Below are 16,800 nucleotides of genomic sequence, written 5' to 3' on the forward strand. Positions count from 1 at the left end.
GCCTGCAAAACGTGAGCAGCTTACTGAGACCAGATGGGACCAGTCCTTTCTGAACTGGCTGGAGTTTACGAGTGGGTTTTCACCCTGAAAGCCTTACTTAGAGCAGGAATCATAAAACAGAGACCACTTGTCCACCCTGCCTCATCCGCTGTCAAGTCCTGCACAGGTGCTGGCACCGGACCCAGAGCAGACTCTGCCAGTGCCCCTCCACCATCCCCCGGCAGCTCCCCTGCACCCCTTTGGTCCTGACTGATAAGCCTGCTGATTTCCCAGATGCCCTGCAAGGTTAACCTCCTGAAGAAGGCTGTTGAGAAAGGATTTCATTCAGCAAAACACTCGTCAAGAGAGAGGAATTGCTTTACAACAGCAATTCCGCACTCATTCGGTTTTAACAGATATGACAAAGGTTACTGTATGCTTTTTATCATACTGATCTGTTGCAGTTTTATGTTGTTATCAAAAACATGCAGTGCTGACAGAGGCACCTCTAGATGTCTTCTAAAAATTCAGTAAATAAATTGCTGTTGAGGAATTAAACTGAGGAATATTTTTTTCTTCGAATCTCTTAGCAAGTAGCAAAGACACAGTTGCCAAATGGTTACAGTTTTGCTGAATACATTAAGCTAAGCTAAGAAATAATTACAAAAATTGCAGGACTGCATTCTTTCAAATTAAGTTTTGCATAGGTAAACCATGATAAGAAAGCATATTAATTCTGGAATGATTTTCAAATATTTCATTATGTTTTATTTTCTGCTCAAATTACATCTCCAGCTTCTTCATATAAGGCCCTAGTTCCAACAGAGCAAGAAAATTCTCACACCTCTGCAACAGACGTAGGGTTTTATAAAAGCCCAGGACAAAATTAACCAGCTACTGTCTCTGTACTACGGTTCTGTGCATGCACGATCTCTGTCTCTGCAGAAACGCTGCAATGTTACAGCCTGAGAAAAAAGAGAAGTGTGCATCATAGCTTGTAGAGACAGCCTCTCACTACAACACTGTGGTCATCACTAGTTGTCACAGAACCTATCAGTGATCAAACATATTGTTGACTCTACCACATACATAGGCTATCACAAAAGAGAGAATGTACAAACTGTTGAATTTTATTTCAGACTAAAAGTACTGCACTCAAGTCTCTCTAAGGAAAAAACAAACCATGGGCTGGAAGTGGAAAATATTTTCCTTATGGAAAGCTCATATTCAACAAAAGAACTCATGAAAGAAAGAGCTGCCTAGCTCCTGAAGGTCTTCATGTGTCAGCAGCTCTGATGTCTGGAATGCAACAGAGATTTAATTTGGTTGGTGACTGTTACTTCATTAAACAAGCAACAGTTATTATGTTTTTTCAAAACCAAAATAGTTCAGCTGCTGGAAAGAAGTATGCTATATGAAGTGCTATGTAATCAGAGTGTCCATTAACCCCCTAGTGGCACCACTAATTTGAAAAGAATCTACTAAAAAGGAGATCGGTGACTATGATAGCCCGAGCATTTGCTTTAATTTATTCCTGCTCCTGCTTTATGGAGGTAAGAACTGTAGTTAGCACATCGAAAACAGAGAGCATAATGATGTCTTTACGAAGTTCATTGCATTTACATAGCAAATGCAATGAAATTCTTATACAGAAGACTGTTTCCTCATCAAGGTGAGTGCGACTGGTAGTCAGCAACAGAAAATTCAGCACTGCCATAAGAATGCTCGTTACCCACCGAAACAGTGACTTTTACATACACTGCACAGCACACCACCACGAAGCACTTTCAGAAGAAGTCTCGTTATACATAGCACAGGCAATGGCAACGCAGAACGGCTGAAGTATAGGCAGCAGCTTCTTTGTTAAAACAATGCACTTCGCACTGAGAAGTAATTCAGACAGCCCTCTCCCCCCGCAGCCCCTGTGGCGCTCCCCGTGTGTGCCTGGCCGTCATAACGCAGCTTTCATGTTCCTGCCACTGCCGAGTAACAGATGCAGGCGACTGCGGAGACAGAACAATAACTGTTTGTATAGGTTAGGAAGAAAGGCTGCAGCCTTCTCCTCCTTGACCAAGAGAGGAGGCTTAGAGCTTTAACAGGAAAACACACAAGTTGCATTTCTTTGGCGAGTTACCAGTTACAAAATCTGAAAAATAACAATAAAAACACAAAGCTTTTTTTCACCGTCTTTAATTTTGCTCATAAGAAACAGAGCCTTCAAATAGAGCAGAGTGAGTTAAAAGTGACAGTGAGACTTCGTATGACTTTACTAGTACCTTCTACATAGCAGAAAACACACTTTTTTTCTAATTTTAAAACAGGCTTTATTTTTTCCACATGAGACATAGTCTAGTAGCTGCATAGAGCTCAGTTATATACTGATAATTACATAATGAATGACAAACAGAGGTCACAAAAATAGGTCACTTGCTCTTATGTCTGTGTTGAAGTGACAGGAATGAGATTCCAACCCTTATTACTTTGAGAATGAAAATAAAAGAGTTTCAAGTGTGATTTATTTTAAGACTTTTGGAAAAAATACTAAGTACAGACGAAAAGCAGAAAAATGCCAAAAACACTTGGACAAAGTTATCTAAAGGTCAAGATTAATCAGACACTGTGTCCTGTCCTGACAAGAATTTTCTTCCAAGGTGAAAAATGGGCTTTGTTGTGGTTTTTTTTTTCAATTCTCAGTGTTGTTCCAAATCCCTTTTGCCTGTACTCTCATGTAACCGTGGAGATAAAGTTATGTATGCACCCAAAAGGGTGGCATGTTATACATTTTAAAGCATCACATCAAAGAAAAAAGGGCTTATGCAAATAAAAAGAGTTAGATCATCTCATCTCCCAACAAGGTAGATGTGTCTACGTAGGAAGGCAGAAGAGCTGCTGTGAAGCATAGCATATGTAGCCTGTTCATCAGCAGCTTGCACAAGTGGTGCTCCAGATGTATAGCTGTTCAAGACAGCCCAAGGCAACAATTTTGATCAATTCTAATGTGACAAAATGCTGTGGGGAAAGTGTGTGGAAATGTGTTTACATCAGCCTTTAATTAAACCATTGTTCACTTCCGAAGAACCTTAGGAAACACTAATGAGACATGAGTTTTTGCAATTTCCTCATCAAAGCAAAGACCCTCTTCCTCAGTCCGAAGTAGCTTGTCACCCAAGTAGTTCCCTGGACGAAAGTCACCTTGGCACACCACTTGGCAAGCCACCTGCTGGGAGCATTTGCCTGAAATCAAGCAGCGATCCAGGGAAAGTTCAAACACCCACCTGCCTGTTCCTGGACACCTGATCCACTCTCTCGCTCACCACATCAACATGGCAGCTTCTCTTTCTTGCTCATGAGACACACTCATGAGCAGAGTAAGAAGAAATCATAAAGAAATGTTAAATCTCTTTTACTCCAGTTTATTCTTTAACTCTTCATATTAATATCTGTTCTACTGCTTAGCTTCACAGGTCTTTCATTACAAGGTATGCTCCTGCAGAGAACAATCTGTAAAGATTCACTTACAACTCATTAGTGTAGCATCACCTTCAGAGAAAGTAAGATAAAACAACGTTCAGCTTACTGTGCATATACCCATAGTGAAAGCAGGAAAGCTATGGAGTCCATAGCACCACCACCAAGCTGTAAGACACATCCTTCCATACCACAGTTTTAAATGAACTGCTCTTTTCCCAGAGGCAGCACCTGGGATAATTCTGGTGGCAGGACACAATGCATACATCACATCCAGCTGGGGCTCACCCTCCACTGCCTCCACCACATCTAATAGGTACGCTTCTGTGAAGCACATGTGAAAACTTTAGTAAAATTTTAAATTCACATCTGATAGCTGGATGATGATGATGAATCATGACAAATCCCAGTGTGCTCAGGAGACTCAGTTTTGTTTTACACCTGTGCATGTGAAGAATAAGCAGAGCCACTCTGCACAGGGAGAGCCAGCATCATCAAGTTTCAGATGTGCTCAGTCTGATTTCCTTTAATGCTGAAAGCATTCTGTATTTCTCATCTGTAGGTCTTAAGAAGGCACCTATTGACAGCTGACTGACTATTGACAGCTGAGTGACTCTAAAGCACAGCCACTACTCACTTGTAAGAAAAAGGCTTTGTTATAGCTGTCCTAAAGACTTGGCACTGGGTCTGAATGGGAACCAAGAATCCTGAAAATCAAAACATTTAAATTCATTTATCTTCTTCACAAAAAAAGGAATGGTGGCATATTCTTGTGACTAAACAGGAAAGAAAGACGGATGTGCCTGAACAGCCTGGTGTCTGAGATACTTGATGCCTAGAACAGAGAAAGACTTGCTAGAATTGCTGTTCAGCATCTGGCAGAGCGCAGGCTTTGCACCTACTCTCCCATTACCCAAATCTGCGCCCTAATCATCGGCTTGTTGGTGTCTCATTCCCTGTCACTGTTGGACCAGAGAGAAGCCCTCCTAAAAACTTAGTGATTTCCATGAAAAATTTAGTTGCAATAAGCTATGTTTTCCTGAGTGGAAAATCAACAAAATCAAACCAACCAAACAAACAAACAAACAAACAAATTATGATCAGTTCTGCTCCATTACTTTCTGAGACCCATATAGCAATTCTCAATGTGAAGGCCTTTATACTTGCTTTTGAGAGAAACAGTGAAGTCTCACATGAAGATATAGATGCACATTGCTTAGCAGCTGAGAGTGTTCTGAACTTGAGGAGCAGACAGTGCTAAGGTTTAAAGAGAGTGGTTCTTCTGTTTAAAAACCTGATCTCATTTTTTTTTTTGCTTCTACATCAAGTGTAGAAAAGCATTTTACATATGAAAATTTTACACTAGCATGGAATATCTCAATGTACAAAGACCTGATAACCTCCCATCTTCAAATCAGCCTACTTAGCACCAGTGTTATTTTCACAGGTACATTTCCAACGTTGCACAACCCAGTCTATTGGACTGTGACACTGGTTTTCCTATCAGGAACCATGCCCAAGGCTAATAAAACACTCTTGTGTGGTTTTGCCATTTCACAACAGAGACCCCATTTCGTTGTATTATCTTTTGTGATTCATAGTGCAAAACCGAAGAAGAGGAACTACACTAGAATTTCTTTCAATGCCAATTTCAGTACTGAAGCTGGCAAGAAAAACACTAAACAATATTGCAATTCAGAAAACTACAGCAAAACAAGAGTAAATTCCTTACAACAGCAACTGAATTATTTCCTTGTTCATCCCCTACTAATCTTTTCTAAGAAGTTACAATATTTTATTTTGCATCACTCGATAATTACTAATATACATGAAAAAGTGATGCAAGAACTTTCAGACAACTGAAACATGGGAGTCAGAAACCCTTTGGATGGAGTAAAGATGTCATTCTTTCACTCTTACCCACATGCAAACTTGCAGAATACTGTACTCCATTGCCAACAGTTACATTCTGTGGGATGTGTTAAACTTGATGATTTTCTTTTCCTCAACAGAAAGGGATCTGGACAAAAGACAGGAGGCTTGTGTCTTCCTATCCTTATATCTCCCAGCATACTTGGGGGGAAGGAGGTAGGGGGTGTGTGGAAAACCCAGACAAGTCTCTATATGAAGAATTTGTAGGATGCTTTTTGTTGGTGTGTGTGACTAACTGGATAAAGCTGGACAACCAGATTTCTTCATTGAATTACTGATTATCCTACTTTTTATGGACAGAAAACAAAACAATTCAGTACAGTTCCTGTTAAGATTATATACACTAGCTTTTGAAAAGTAGAAGTGCATGTTTTTTTAAGTTAGGGTAGTTGTGAAAACTGCATACACATTTCATAAAATTAATTTTTTATTTTTAATATTTCAATTCTAACAAAAAACAGGTTATAAGACAGGAGAAGAAGAAAGATATGATGGTCATATGACAGCGTTAATACTGAATATGTACACATCAAAAACTTCCACATCCCAAAGTAATTTCAAAAAATGTTTAACAGTAGCACAGGACATACGGACCTAATCCTGTAACAGTTGTTTGACAGTGTCACATGACATGTAAGTAATTAACTGCCATACTGAAGAGATTATTCCTATTTAAAGTTGCATCTATTCCCACTAAGATTAGGCTGAAACTATGGCAAGAACAGTGGGCAGCAATTCTTCATTCTCATCCTTCCGCCTTGTCACTGTGCCACAGAAAGTAACAGTAAACATCCCAGGAAAGGCTTGTAATCAACATGACTATGTTGTAATACCTGCACTGTTTCTTGTGAGGAGAAAAATGCATTTCTTTTCCATGCATTGGTCTGCTGGTATAAAGCTGGCCAGCCTTCCCCACCCTACATGCCTCATAGCAGAAGCACTGTCCAGCTATGAGATCCCCTGGACACGGGTGCCACAAGCAAGACCACGGGGAGCTAGAGTGTTGCTGTTGGAGGAGGTGACAACGTTTCCACCAGTTCCGCAGCGACCCACAGAGGCAGAGTGTCAGGCTTCACCCCTGCAGCCTCTCCCAGCTCCCTTCTTCCCATAGCTTTAGACTGACTTTATCCAGCCACCTAACTGTAGTAGCAGACCATCAGACATCATGCAGGAAGCCCATCAGATGTTGTACGGGAAGCACCTCAGAGTAACTCAGAGCTCAGCGGGGTGGCTACCTGTTAAACACTGAGCGGTCACTGCAGGCAACGAAGTTGACTTCAGAAGCAGAGACAAAAAGCGTGAGACCAAAAATGTAATGTTTCTGCCACAAAAACTGTACTGTAACAAACACATATATTGTCATTAACAAACCAGCATGAGGCTCCAAGTACTCTGCACTGCCCTAAATAACCCTGAAGCAGCTACAGCGTACTTCAGGTACTTGACTACTTTTTTTACTTAACTTTACACTTCAGAAATGGACTTGGCCATTTCATCATCTATGAATCATTGTTAAGAGATGTGATTCCAGGATGTAGCTGTGATAGAAGAGCATTATGGGAGACTGTGAGAAAATCTAATTAAAAAGCCAAACAAATTATAAACTCTTTAGAGTACATTTTAGTCATTTATTAAATTATCCTAAGTCAGTCATCCAAACTCCACAGAAAAATGCACAGCTATAACATCTCATTAATGCTGAGAATCCAAGGAATTTGGCTATTAAGTGAGATCAATATTGTAACCTTAGCTCCAAAAGTCCGAAAAGTATTCCCAATTTCTAATGCAATTAGGTTAAAGAGGCATTTGAGATAAACAATGTAAAGGAAGCTGTTGATTTAGAAGCATTTAGCTTATGGCATCTCCTTTTTATTACTATTATAGTCTACACTGGTAAGAGTTTAGGGTGGTTTAAGAAGTGTGCTATTTTTGGCTATTATTTTATGCTGTTATTAATTTAATTCTAGATACATCTGGGGAATGGTTTTTAGCTGAGATAAAATCATTAACTTACACTGAAGTATACTACTTCAATTGCTTGATAAAGTTCATATGAAAGCAGTAAAAAAGAGAAACTAAGAACCTGTTCAAATGTATCTACGTATACAGCACAGAAATAAAGTGTCTATCAATGAAGATAAAGAGGAGTGATGCCTAAAAAAAGTTACAATATGTGGGCTAAATTCGTTTTTTCCATCTCGTGGATGTACCATAACTGGAAAAAGATGTCAGTGCAGACACCTATGATTCTTGAGGTACTAGATACTCTGCACCACGGGCTGGAGCATACAGGATAATACTTCATCTACAATTTGTAAACAGGAGCTAATCAGTTTCAAAAATGGTAATGAAATCTCTTATTCAGCAACACTGGAATAGGACAACTGCACATAACAGCTCCTGGGGCAATTCTTGCATTAAGGACATGCATTTTATCACAAATGTCAATCAAAGGATGTCTAGAGTCACCATCAAGGTAAAAGGATGTTGCCATAGTATGAAGTTCATCAGAGAACAGAAGCTATGCATAGAAGAAAAATATCCTTTGGCGCTTACACCTTTCACTGATGTACATGGGAGATGCATATTCTAGCCCTGACTGTATTCAACTCATTAATCATGGAAAACATTAAATAATCACCTTGCCACAATATATTAGCCAAAATAAAACACAAAGAACCTATAATGAGATTTTTTTACAGTGACTTTATTGAGCAAATAACAGCCATTTCCAGGAACGCAAAAAAGCAAACCTTTTTGTATGCTTCCTACTGTATCTCCTACTGTATTTGTCTTTCTGTCTGTATTTCTAAACATTTTATTAATGTGCATTCATTCAGAAACTGAAGTGTACACAGGCTGAAGAAAAAGTCAGGTCCCTGCTCTGCCCAGAGTAGAAACTTTCTCATCTGCTTCTCTGAGTATTTGAAGATACTTACGAACAAGTTGCAAGTTGGTCTAAAGCTATTCTAAACACAGAGAAGCATGTACAAGCCACTTCACTCATTTTAAGATAATGTTTTTGCTGTCCTGTTCATTGGGTTTCTTTCTCCTTTTCTGTTTAATTAAATAAGCATTTGAAAGCTCCTTCACCTACTTTTATATACGTAGTGCCTTTCAAGCTCTAAGGGTAAGAAAGCACTTTTCATCTTTATGAAAGTAATGTTTAACTTATTTTATGTACCTGCAGTTTTTCTTGTAAAATTGCCGCTATGGAAACAAAAAGTAAACCAATTCCCTATTGATTTTAGATTGAACTAGCATGGCAGAACTACTGATTTTTAATGAGTACACATAATGCCTATTCATCAAACTCTACCAATGTCTTTCTCCATAGCTAGGAAGAAAGAGGAGAACCCAGCTTGCAGCCTCCCTGGTGAGTCTTCCTTGCTAACGCTATTGTTTGTTACCATGATGCCACTTTCAGCATCATAGTAGCCAACAGGCGAAGAGAAGCCATGGCTAAGAATTTTCTCCAGAAATACACTTCGAAAAGTTCCTCTTGGTGAAAAGTACCTCTCACTTTACGAATGTGAAGTTATGCAAACTTGTCAAGTGGAAACATTTGACTACTATACTAGTTAAAAACACAGAAAATTCAGATAGATCTGTAAGGTGCAAACAGATGTGTATATATATATGAAAGGTATGTGTATGCGTCTCTATACATTGCTTAAAGAGTATTATGAAATATTAAAAAATACAAATGCAGATGCAACAGAAGTTACTAATAAGACATGAATTGCTTTAAAACACACTTTGACATACAAGGATGTTGAGAACTCAGACCGAGTCAAAAACACAGAAATGCATTTAACAGATATTCATCAAGGTAAACCTTTGCAAGATGAACTAATCTGTTAGATGGAGACTATGAGTTTCTAAAGCATTAACCTTCAGAAGGAGTACCAGGAGCAGGAAAAAATCCTGAACTCTGTCCAACACCGGCAACCAAAAACCCAAGGTGATCTGTTACCGTTCGCAACTCCTGGACCACATTAACTACTTCCTCTTTCAGTTCCCTCACTTCAGAAATGAGAATATCCATCTTTGAAGGTCCATGAGAAGAAGGCCCAAGAAGAAAAGAGCCATCGGGAAGGACCCCAATGGGGAAGGAGTGTCCGGTGGGTGGGGAGAAAGCAAAAGGGGACAAGTGTCCAGAAGAGGGGTATCCAACAAAGGGGGTCGGGACCTGAGAAGTGGAGGGTCCAACAGCTGCTGGCCAATCAACAGGTGAAAGTGGTCCAGCTGTTTCAGTTTTAATGGTATGCTGGCATCTTGACTCTTGACTGTTGTTAGAGTTGGGTGAGGTGTAAGAGAGTGAACATGATGAAGAAACTGTAAAATTAAAATTCACTTCATTGTATATTGACATTCAGTTTTTCCAGACACCTGACTAGTACAGAAATCCACAGGAATCTCTCCACTTTCATCATGACCAGCATGCACTGGTGATAATCCCTGTTTTATTTATTTACAACATACACAGTGTTGTAACACTACAACAGTAAAACAGATCTCAAGGACAAATACTGAAATTGTCTGCAATTATGTTAACGCATTTTGTCAAGCTGCTTTTAGAAGGGAAGCCATAGGTGTACACTCTGTGCTCTGTTATTCTGATATTCCTGTTTCCTCATGAGTTAAGGAAAAACTATGTGATTTACTTACCAGTTAATAAATCAAGATGTTCATCAACAGTTCTTCGCCTATTAGATCCAAAGTATTTTTCATCCACTGCACTAGTTGCTATCTTTATTATACTTTTAATAACTTCCTCTTCCAAACAGTTGGTGATTTATTTTTTTTTTACTGTACAAAGTCTTCTTCTCCTCAGAATATCTAAAACACTTCGCAAATTTACTCATGCAGCACCTTCCATCTATTTCACAAAGTATTACTACACTACTGCAAGAACTCAAAATTTTTTTTAACATAGAAACATGCAAATAATTCAGTAACAGCAACCTGGAAAAAGGAAGACTGCAAGAGATTTACAGCAAACTACTTTTCATAACTAGATACTTCCAGTTGGTAGAAATGTAAGTAACACATGATCCAGACATTACTGAAGTTAATAGAAGACTCAATTGGAAAAACTAAGGTGCAAGAGAGAACAAATAACTTGCCCAAGATCTGACAGCAGACACAGAAATTGAACTTCTAATTGTCTTGTTAGGGCTCTATTTCTAAGTAACGCATCATTCTCAGAGATGATTATTCACTTTCTGAGGCTCTGGGATTTTTGGAGGATGGTTGTTACTTGGAAGGCTAATGGCAGAGAGAACGTTTGGGAGAAATCTTTGCAGTTATAAACCTGCGTATTTGCTCTGCAGCAAGACCTCACACCTGTTAAAAAAATCATGCAAATAGAGTAATGTTTGAACTGTTTTAACATAGCAAAAATAATGGCACAAATTACAGACTCTTCCCACAATGACTGAATGTATGTAAACTCAAAAACACAAAAACTGTAATATAATAACTGTTTCTGTTTGTAACACAAACACCGTAAATCCACAGTAATATTTTTTCAATCTGTTTTTTAAACTGTTACACATACTTCTGTGCTTACGCATATTTTTAAAACAGTCACAAACTTTTGCAAGCCAATGAAGTAAATGTCCAGGACACTGTCATGGCTTCACAAGCTTTCTTTTCTTCCATAAGGATTTATTATCTGACTTCAATAAATACAAATAAAAAAATATTTCTAATACTAATTTTGGTTAATTTTACTTTTTTATATTTTTATATCGGAACAATAACATGCATAAAAATACTAGAGCATTGGATAATGAAGCCACTGCTAATAACCCTTCGTGGATTGGCTTTGACTAACCTTATGCCATCTAAGTTCCCATTTTTCTGATATGCTTATTTATTTCTGCCCAGAATTACATCTTGAAACAGCCAACTCCCCTAAAATAGACTATAAAACAAAACATCTGGAAACATAATAAAATATTTTTAGAAGTAGTACGACAGGAAGAAGACAGTTAACAGCAAAAGGACAAAGTCTGGCATTTTACAACAGAAAGTAGTGTGTGGTATGAGGAACATTTTATTGTACCGGGGCTAGATTTCTTTTTATTAGTTTCACAAATGCCACATCCTGTCTAAACTACAAGTACTCCTGTAATTATGGTCCTACCCCTCATGATGCATGCTTGCACAGTAGAGGCTGTAGAAACTATGAGGATTACAACAGAATCACTTATACAGAATCACTCCTCTCCCGATGTCTACTTCACTAATAAACTACCTGATATTTGTTTTTCACACCAATAAAATTTCATCTAACCTGTTCCACCTCCTTGCAAATTTTCATCTGTCACATTTTTAATCTCAGCATATTTCTGTTACCCATTAACCACTGTCCCATTCTACCAAAACCAGCTAAATACTCCTTAAACACTTATGAAACTCCTACTTTATTCCAACCTGTTTCAGCTGTTATTGTTTAATTGTGACTATCTCCAGTTCCAAACTACTGCCGTCATCTCATTTCTGCTCTCTTACAAATGCAGCTAAATAAAGATATGAAAAGTCTTCATGATAAAAGAATCTTTCAAATCTATGTCATTTCTATTTGTATGAAAATACATTACACTTCAGTATGCAGATGAAGAAAATGGATCCATTTAAGGTCATTAGAGACTTTACTCTGTCAGGTTCAAAACAGAGACAATAAAACTGAAAACAATGATGCTGTATCTTAATATCAACTCTATTTCTGATTTTGTTTCTCTTAGAAAAGTTAAAATTGCATCAGAGTGAACGAGAAGCTACCTACCCATAAACATCATACCTCTGCATATTCTCTTCTGTGGGTACTGTGGAATGATCCACATTTCTGGTGGTGACGAACTTTGGAGACTGCCTGGAAAAGTAGTGTCTGTTGGGACTATGTGAGAATCCCCTGGTAACACTGTATGAACACAAATGTGATCCCAAATGGCTTCTCCTTTTTTTTCATCCATGCCTAACCTCCTACAACACACAGATCTCCATGGGGGAGAGGGAAGAAGTACCAGTGACCTCCCTGGCACAGAAACTACCTGCAAACTCTTATTGCTATTAACTTTGTGCTTGCAGGCATAAAGAAACAGAACATTAGTTTTCACAAATATCATACCCTGGTAAGGCCTGTCTGTCCAAAAGGAGCTTTACACAGATACATGCTAGTACAAATATCAAGCATCTAACAAATCAGCAGCAGAATATGCCAGGAGCTGCCACATATCCATTCCCAGTGAGGCCAGGTATCAAGGACAGGCATTGAGGTCATTACCTCACAGTGTCTCTGCACCAGCAGGATAATCTCAGAATGTGATTGGAGTCAAACATAAATGGTTAGGAGCAAAGGTTCATGCTTACCCCAGTATAATGGTTTTCAGACTGGAAAGTGTGCTCCTACAGGTACCTCAGTCAGGAAAACAAGGTAAAAGAAACGGTATGGCCCCTGATGAGCAAACTGGTAACAGACGAGGAGAAGGATGAGGTATTCAACAATGTTTTTGCCTCACTCTTCACTGACAACCTTTCTCCTTACCCCTCCCCAGTTGACGGACTGCAAGATGGGTACTGGGGGAGCAAAGTCCCTCCCACTGTAAGAGAATATTCAAGCTTGTGACCACCTGAGGAACCCGAATACACATAAGTCTACGGGACCTGACGAGATGCATCCCAGAGTCCTGAGAGAATTGGCTGATGTAGTTGCCATGACAGTCTCCGTAATATTTGAAAAGTCATGGTGGTCAGGTGAAGTCCCTGGTGACTGGAAAGCGGCAAACATTACACCCGTTTTTAAAAAGCAGGAGAAAGGAGGACCCTGAGAACTACCGACATGCCAGCCTCACCTCTGTGCCCGGGAAAATCAGGGAACAGATCCTCCTAGAAGCTATGCTAAGGCACATGGAGGACAGGGAGGTGATTCAAGACAGCCAGCATGGCTTCACCAAGGGCAAGACCAGCCTAGTGGCCTTATATGGTGGAGTGACTACATCAGTGGACAAGGGAAGAGCTATGGATGTCATCTATCTGGACTCCTGTAAGGCCTTTTACACAGTCTCCCACAACACCCTTCTCTCTAAATTGGAGAGAGACGAATTTGCTTGGTGGACTGTTCAGTGGATGAGGAATTGGTTGGAAGGTCACATCCAGAGGGTAGTGGTCAACAGCTTGATGTCCAAATGGAGTTTGGTGACAAGTGGTGTCCCTAGCGGTGCATATTGGGACTGGTGCTGTTTAATATCTTCATCAATGACATAGACAGTGTGATCAAGTGCACCCTCAGCAGGTTGGCAGACGACACCAAGCTGAGTGGTGCAGTCAACACACCTGAGGGATGAGATGCCATCCAGAGGGACCTGGACAAGTTCGAGAAGTGGGCCTGTGTGAACCTTATGAGGTTCAACAAGCCCAAGTGCAGAGTCCTGCACCTGGTTCAGGGTAAACCCCAGTATAAATACAGGCTGGGGGATGAAGGGATTGAGAGCAGCCCTGAGGAGAAGAACTTGGGTGTACTGGTTGATGAGAAGCTCAACACGACCTGGCAATGTGTGCTGGCAGCCCAGAAGGCCAACTGTACCATGGGCTGCATCAAAAGCAGTGTGGCCAGCAGGTCAAGGGAGGAGATTCTGCCCCTCTGCTCTGCTCTGGTGAGACCCCACCTGGAGTCCTGCATCCAGTTCTGGAGCCCCCAGCACAGGAAAGACATGGACCTGTTCCAGTGGGTCCAGAGGAGGCCACAAAAATCATCAGAGGGATGGAACATCTCTCCTATGAGGAAAGGCTGAGAGAGTTGGGGTTGTTCAGCCTGAAGAAAAGAAGGCTGCAGGGATACCGTTTTGCAGCCTTTCAGTACTTAAAAGGGGCCTATAAGAAAGATAGGGAAAATCTTCTTAGCAAGGCCTGTTGTGACAGGACAAGGAGTAATGGTTTTAAACCAAGGCAGGGTAGAGTTAGACTGGACATAAGGAAGAAATTTTGTACAATGAGGGTGGTGAAACCCTGGAACAGGCTACCCAGAGAGGTGATAGATGCTCCATCCCTGGAAACATTCAAGCTCAGGCTGGACGGGGCTCATGGTCTAGCAACCATGAAATGACTGAGTACTCGGTTCGAGGTGAAGTTAAGAGGAGGGCCAGCAAAACCACCACTATGGACTTTCGGAGGGCAGACTTTGGCTTGTTAAGGACACTGGTTGAGAAGATCCCCTGGGATCCCAGTCTTGTTTAACTTCTTCATCAGCGACCTGGATGAAGATTTAGAATGTACCATCAGCAAGTTTGCTGATGACACCAAACTGGGAGGTGTGGTAGATACACCAGAAGGCTGTGCTGCCATTCAGCGTGACCTGGACAGGTTGGAAAGCTGGGCAGAGAGGAACCTGATGAGGTTCAACAAAGGCAAATGCAGGGTCCTGCACCTGGGGAGGAACAACCCCATGCATCAGTACAGGCTTGGGGTGGACCTGCTGGAGAGCAGCTCTGTGGAGAGGGACCTGGGTGTCCTAGTGGACGACAGGTTAACTATGAGCCAGCAGTGTGCCCTGGCTGTCAAGAAGGTCAATGGGATCCTGGGGTGCGTTAGGAGGAGGTGTGGCCAGCAGGCCGAGGGAGGTTCTCCTTCCCCTCCACACTGCCCTAGTGAGGCCTCATCTGGAGTACTTTGTCCAGTTCTGGGCTCCTCCATTCAAGAAAGATGAAGAGCTAGTGGAGAGAGTCCAGCAGAGGGCTACGAGGATGGTGAGGGGACTGGAACATCTCTCCTACGAGGAGAGGCTGAGGGAGCTGGGCTTGTTCAGCCTGAAGAAGAGAAGGCTGAGAGGGGACCTTTCAAATGCTTATAAATATCTCAAGGGTGGGTGTCAGGAGGATGGGGCCAAGATCTTTTCAGTGGTGCCCAGTGACAGGACAAGGGGCAACGGGCACAAACTGAAGCACAGGAAGTTCCACCTGAACATGAGGAAGAACTTCTTCCCTCTGAGGGTGACGGAGCACTGGAACAGGCTGCCCAGGGAGGTTGTGGAGTCTCCTTCTCTGGAGATATTCAAGACTCGCCTGGACAAGGTCCTCTACAGTCTACTGTAGGTGACCCTGCTTCAGCAGGAGGGTTGGACTAGATGACCCACAGAGGTCCCTTCCAACCCCTAACATTCTGTGATTCTGTGATTCTGTGATTCTGTGATTCGGTGATTCTGTGATTCTGTGATTCTGTGAGAGAGTCCTGAAGGGCAAAGAGGTCCAGGAAGGCTGGACATTCTTCAAGGAGGAAGTCTTACGGGCACAGGAGCAGGCTGTCCCCAAGTGCTGCAAGACAAACTGGCGGGGAAGACGACCAGCCTGGCTGAACAGGGAGCTCTTGCTGGGACTCAGGAAAGAAAGGAGTGTCTACCACCTAAGGAAGAAAGGGCAGGTGACTCAAGAGGAGTACAGGGGTCTTGTTAGGTCGTGTAGAGAGGAAATTGGAAAGGCAAAAGCCCAGCTAGAACTCAGGCTGGCCACTCTCGGGACAACAAAAAATGTTTCAACAAATACATCAATAACTAAAAGAGGGCCAAGGAGAGTCTCCATCCCTTCTGGGATGCAAGGGGGAATATTGGCAACAAGGATGAGGAAAAGGCTGAGGTCCTTAATGCCTTCTTCGCCTCCATTTTTAATAGTCAGACTGGTTATCCCCAGGGTAGTCAGCCCCCAGTGCTGGAAGATATGGAAGGAGAGCGGAACAAATCTCCCATAATCCAGAAGGAAGCAGTTAATGACCTGCTATGCCACCTCCACGCTTACAAGTCTATGGGGCCAGATGGGATCCACCCAAGAGTGCTGAGGGAACTGGTGGAGGAGCTGGAAAAGCCACTTTCCATCATCTATCAGCTGTCCTGGTTAACAGGGGAGGTCCCAGGTCACTGGAGGATAGCCAGCGTAACACCCATCTACAAGAAGGGCCAGAAGGAGGATCTTGGGAACTACAGACCTGTCAGCCTGACCTCGGTGCTGGGCAAGATTATGGAGTGATTCATCCTGAGTGCACTCACTGGGCATCTGCAGAACAACCAGGGGAACAGGCCCAGCCAGCATGGGTTCATGAAAGGCAGGTCCTGCTTGACCAACCTGACCTCCTTCTATGACCAGGTGACCCACCTAGAGGATGAGGGAAAGGCTGTGGATGTTGTCTACCTGGACTTTAGTAAGGCCTTTGACACTGTTCCCCACAGCATCCTCCTGGAGAAATTGTCTGCCCATGGTTTGGATGGGTGTACTCTTTGCTGGATAAAGAACTGGCTAAATGGCTGAGCGCAGAGAGTGGTGGTGAATGGAGTTAAATCCAGCCGGTGGCCCGTCACGAGTGGTGTCCCCCAGAGCTCAGTTTTCGGTCCGGTCTTGTTTAACATCTTTATCAATGATCTGGATGAGG

The 16,800-nt window shown here is 41.7% G+C and overlaps 1 protein-coding gene across 5 annotated transcripts in view; it reads right to left on the reverse strand.

Annotated features, from left to right (window-relative positions):
- The window catches only part of NFIB (nuclear factor I B), a 182,988-nt gene that overhangs the window by 41,983 nt on the left and 124,205 nt on the right, over positions 1–16,800 (reverse strand). The gene's annotated exons all lie outside the window — the stretch shown is intronic.

The sequence above is a fragment of the Opisthocomus hoazin genome, chromosome Z (genome assembly GCF_030867145.1).
Source record: "Opisthocomus hoazin isolate bOpiHoa1 chromosome Z, bOpiHoa1.hap1, whole genome shotgun sequence".
Classification (NCBI taxonomy): Eukaryota; Metazoa; Chordata; class Aves; order Opisthocomiformes; family Opisthocomidae; genus Opisthocomus; species Opisthocomus hoazin.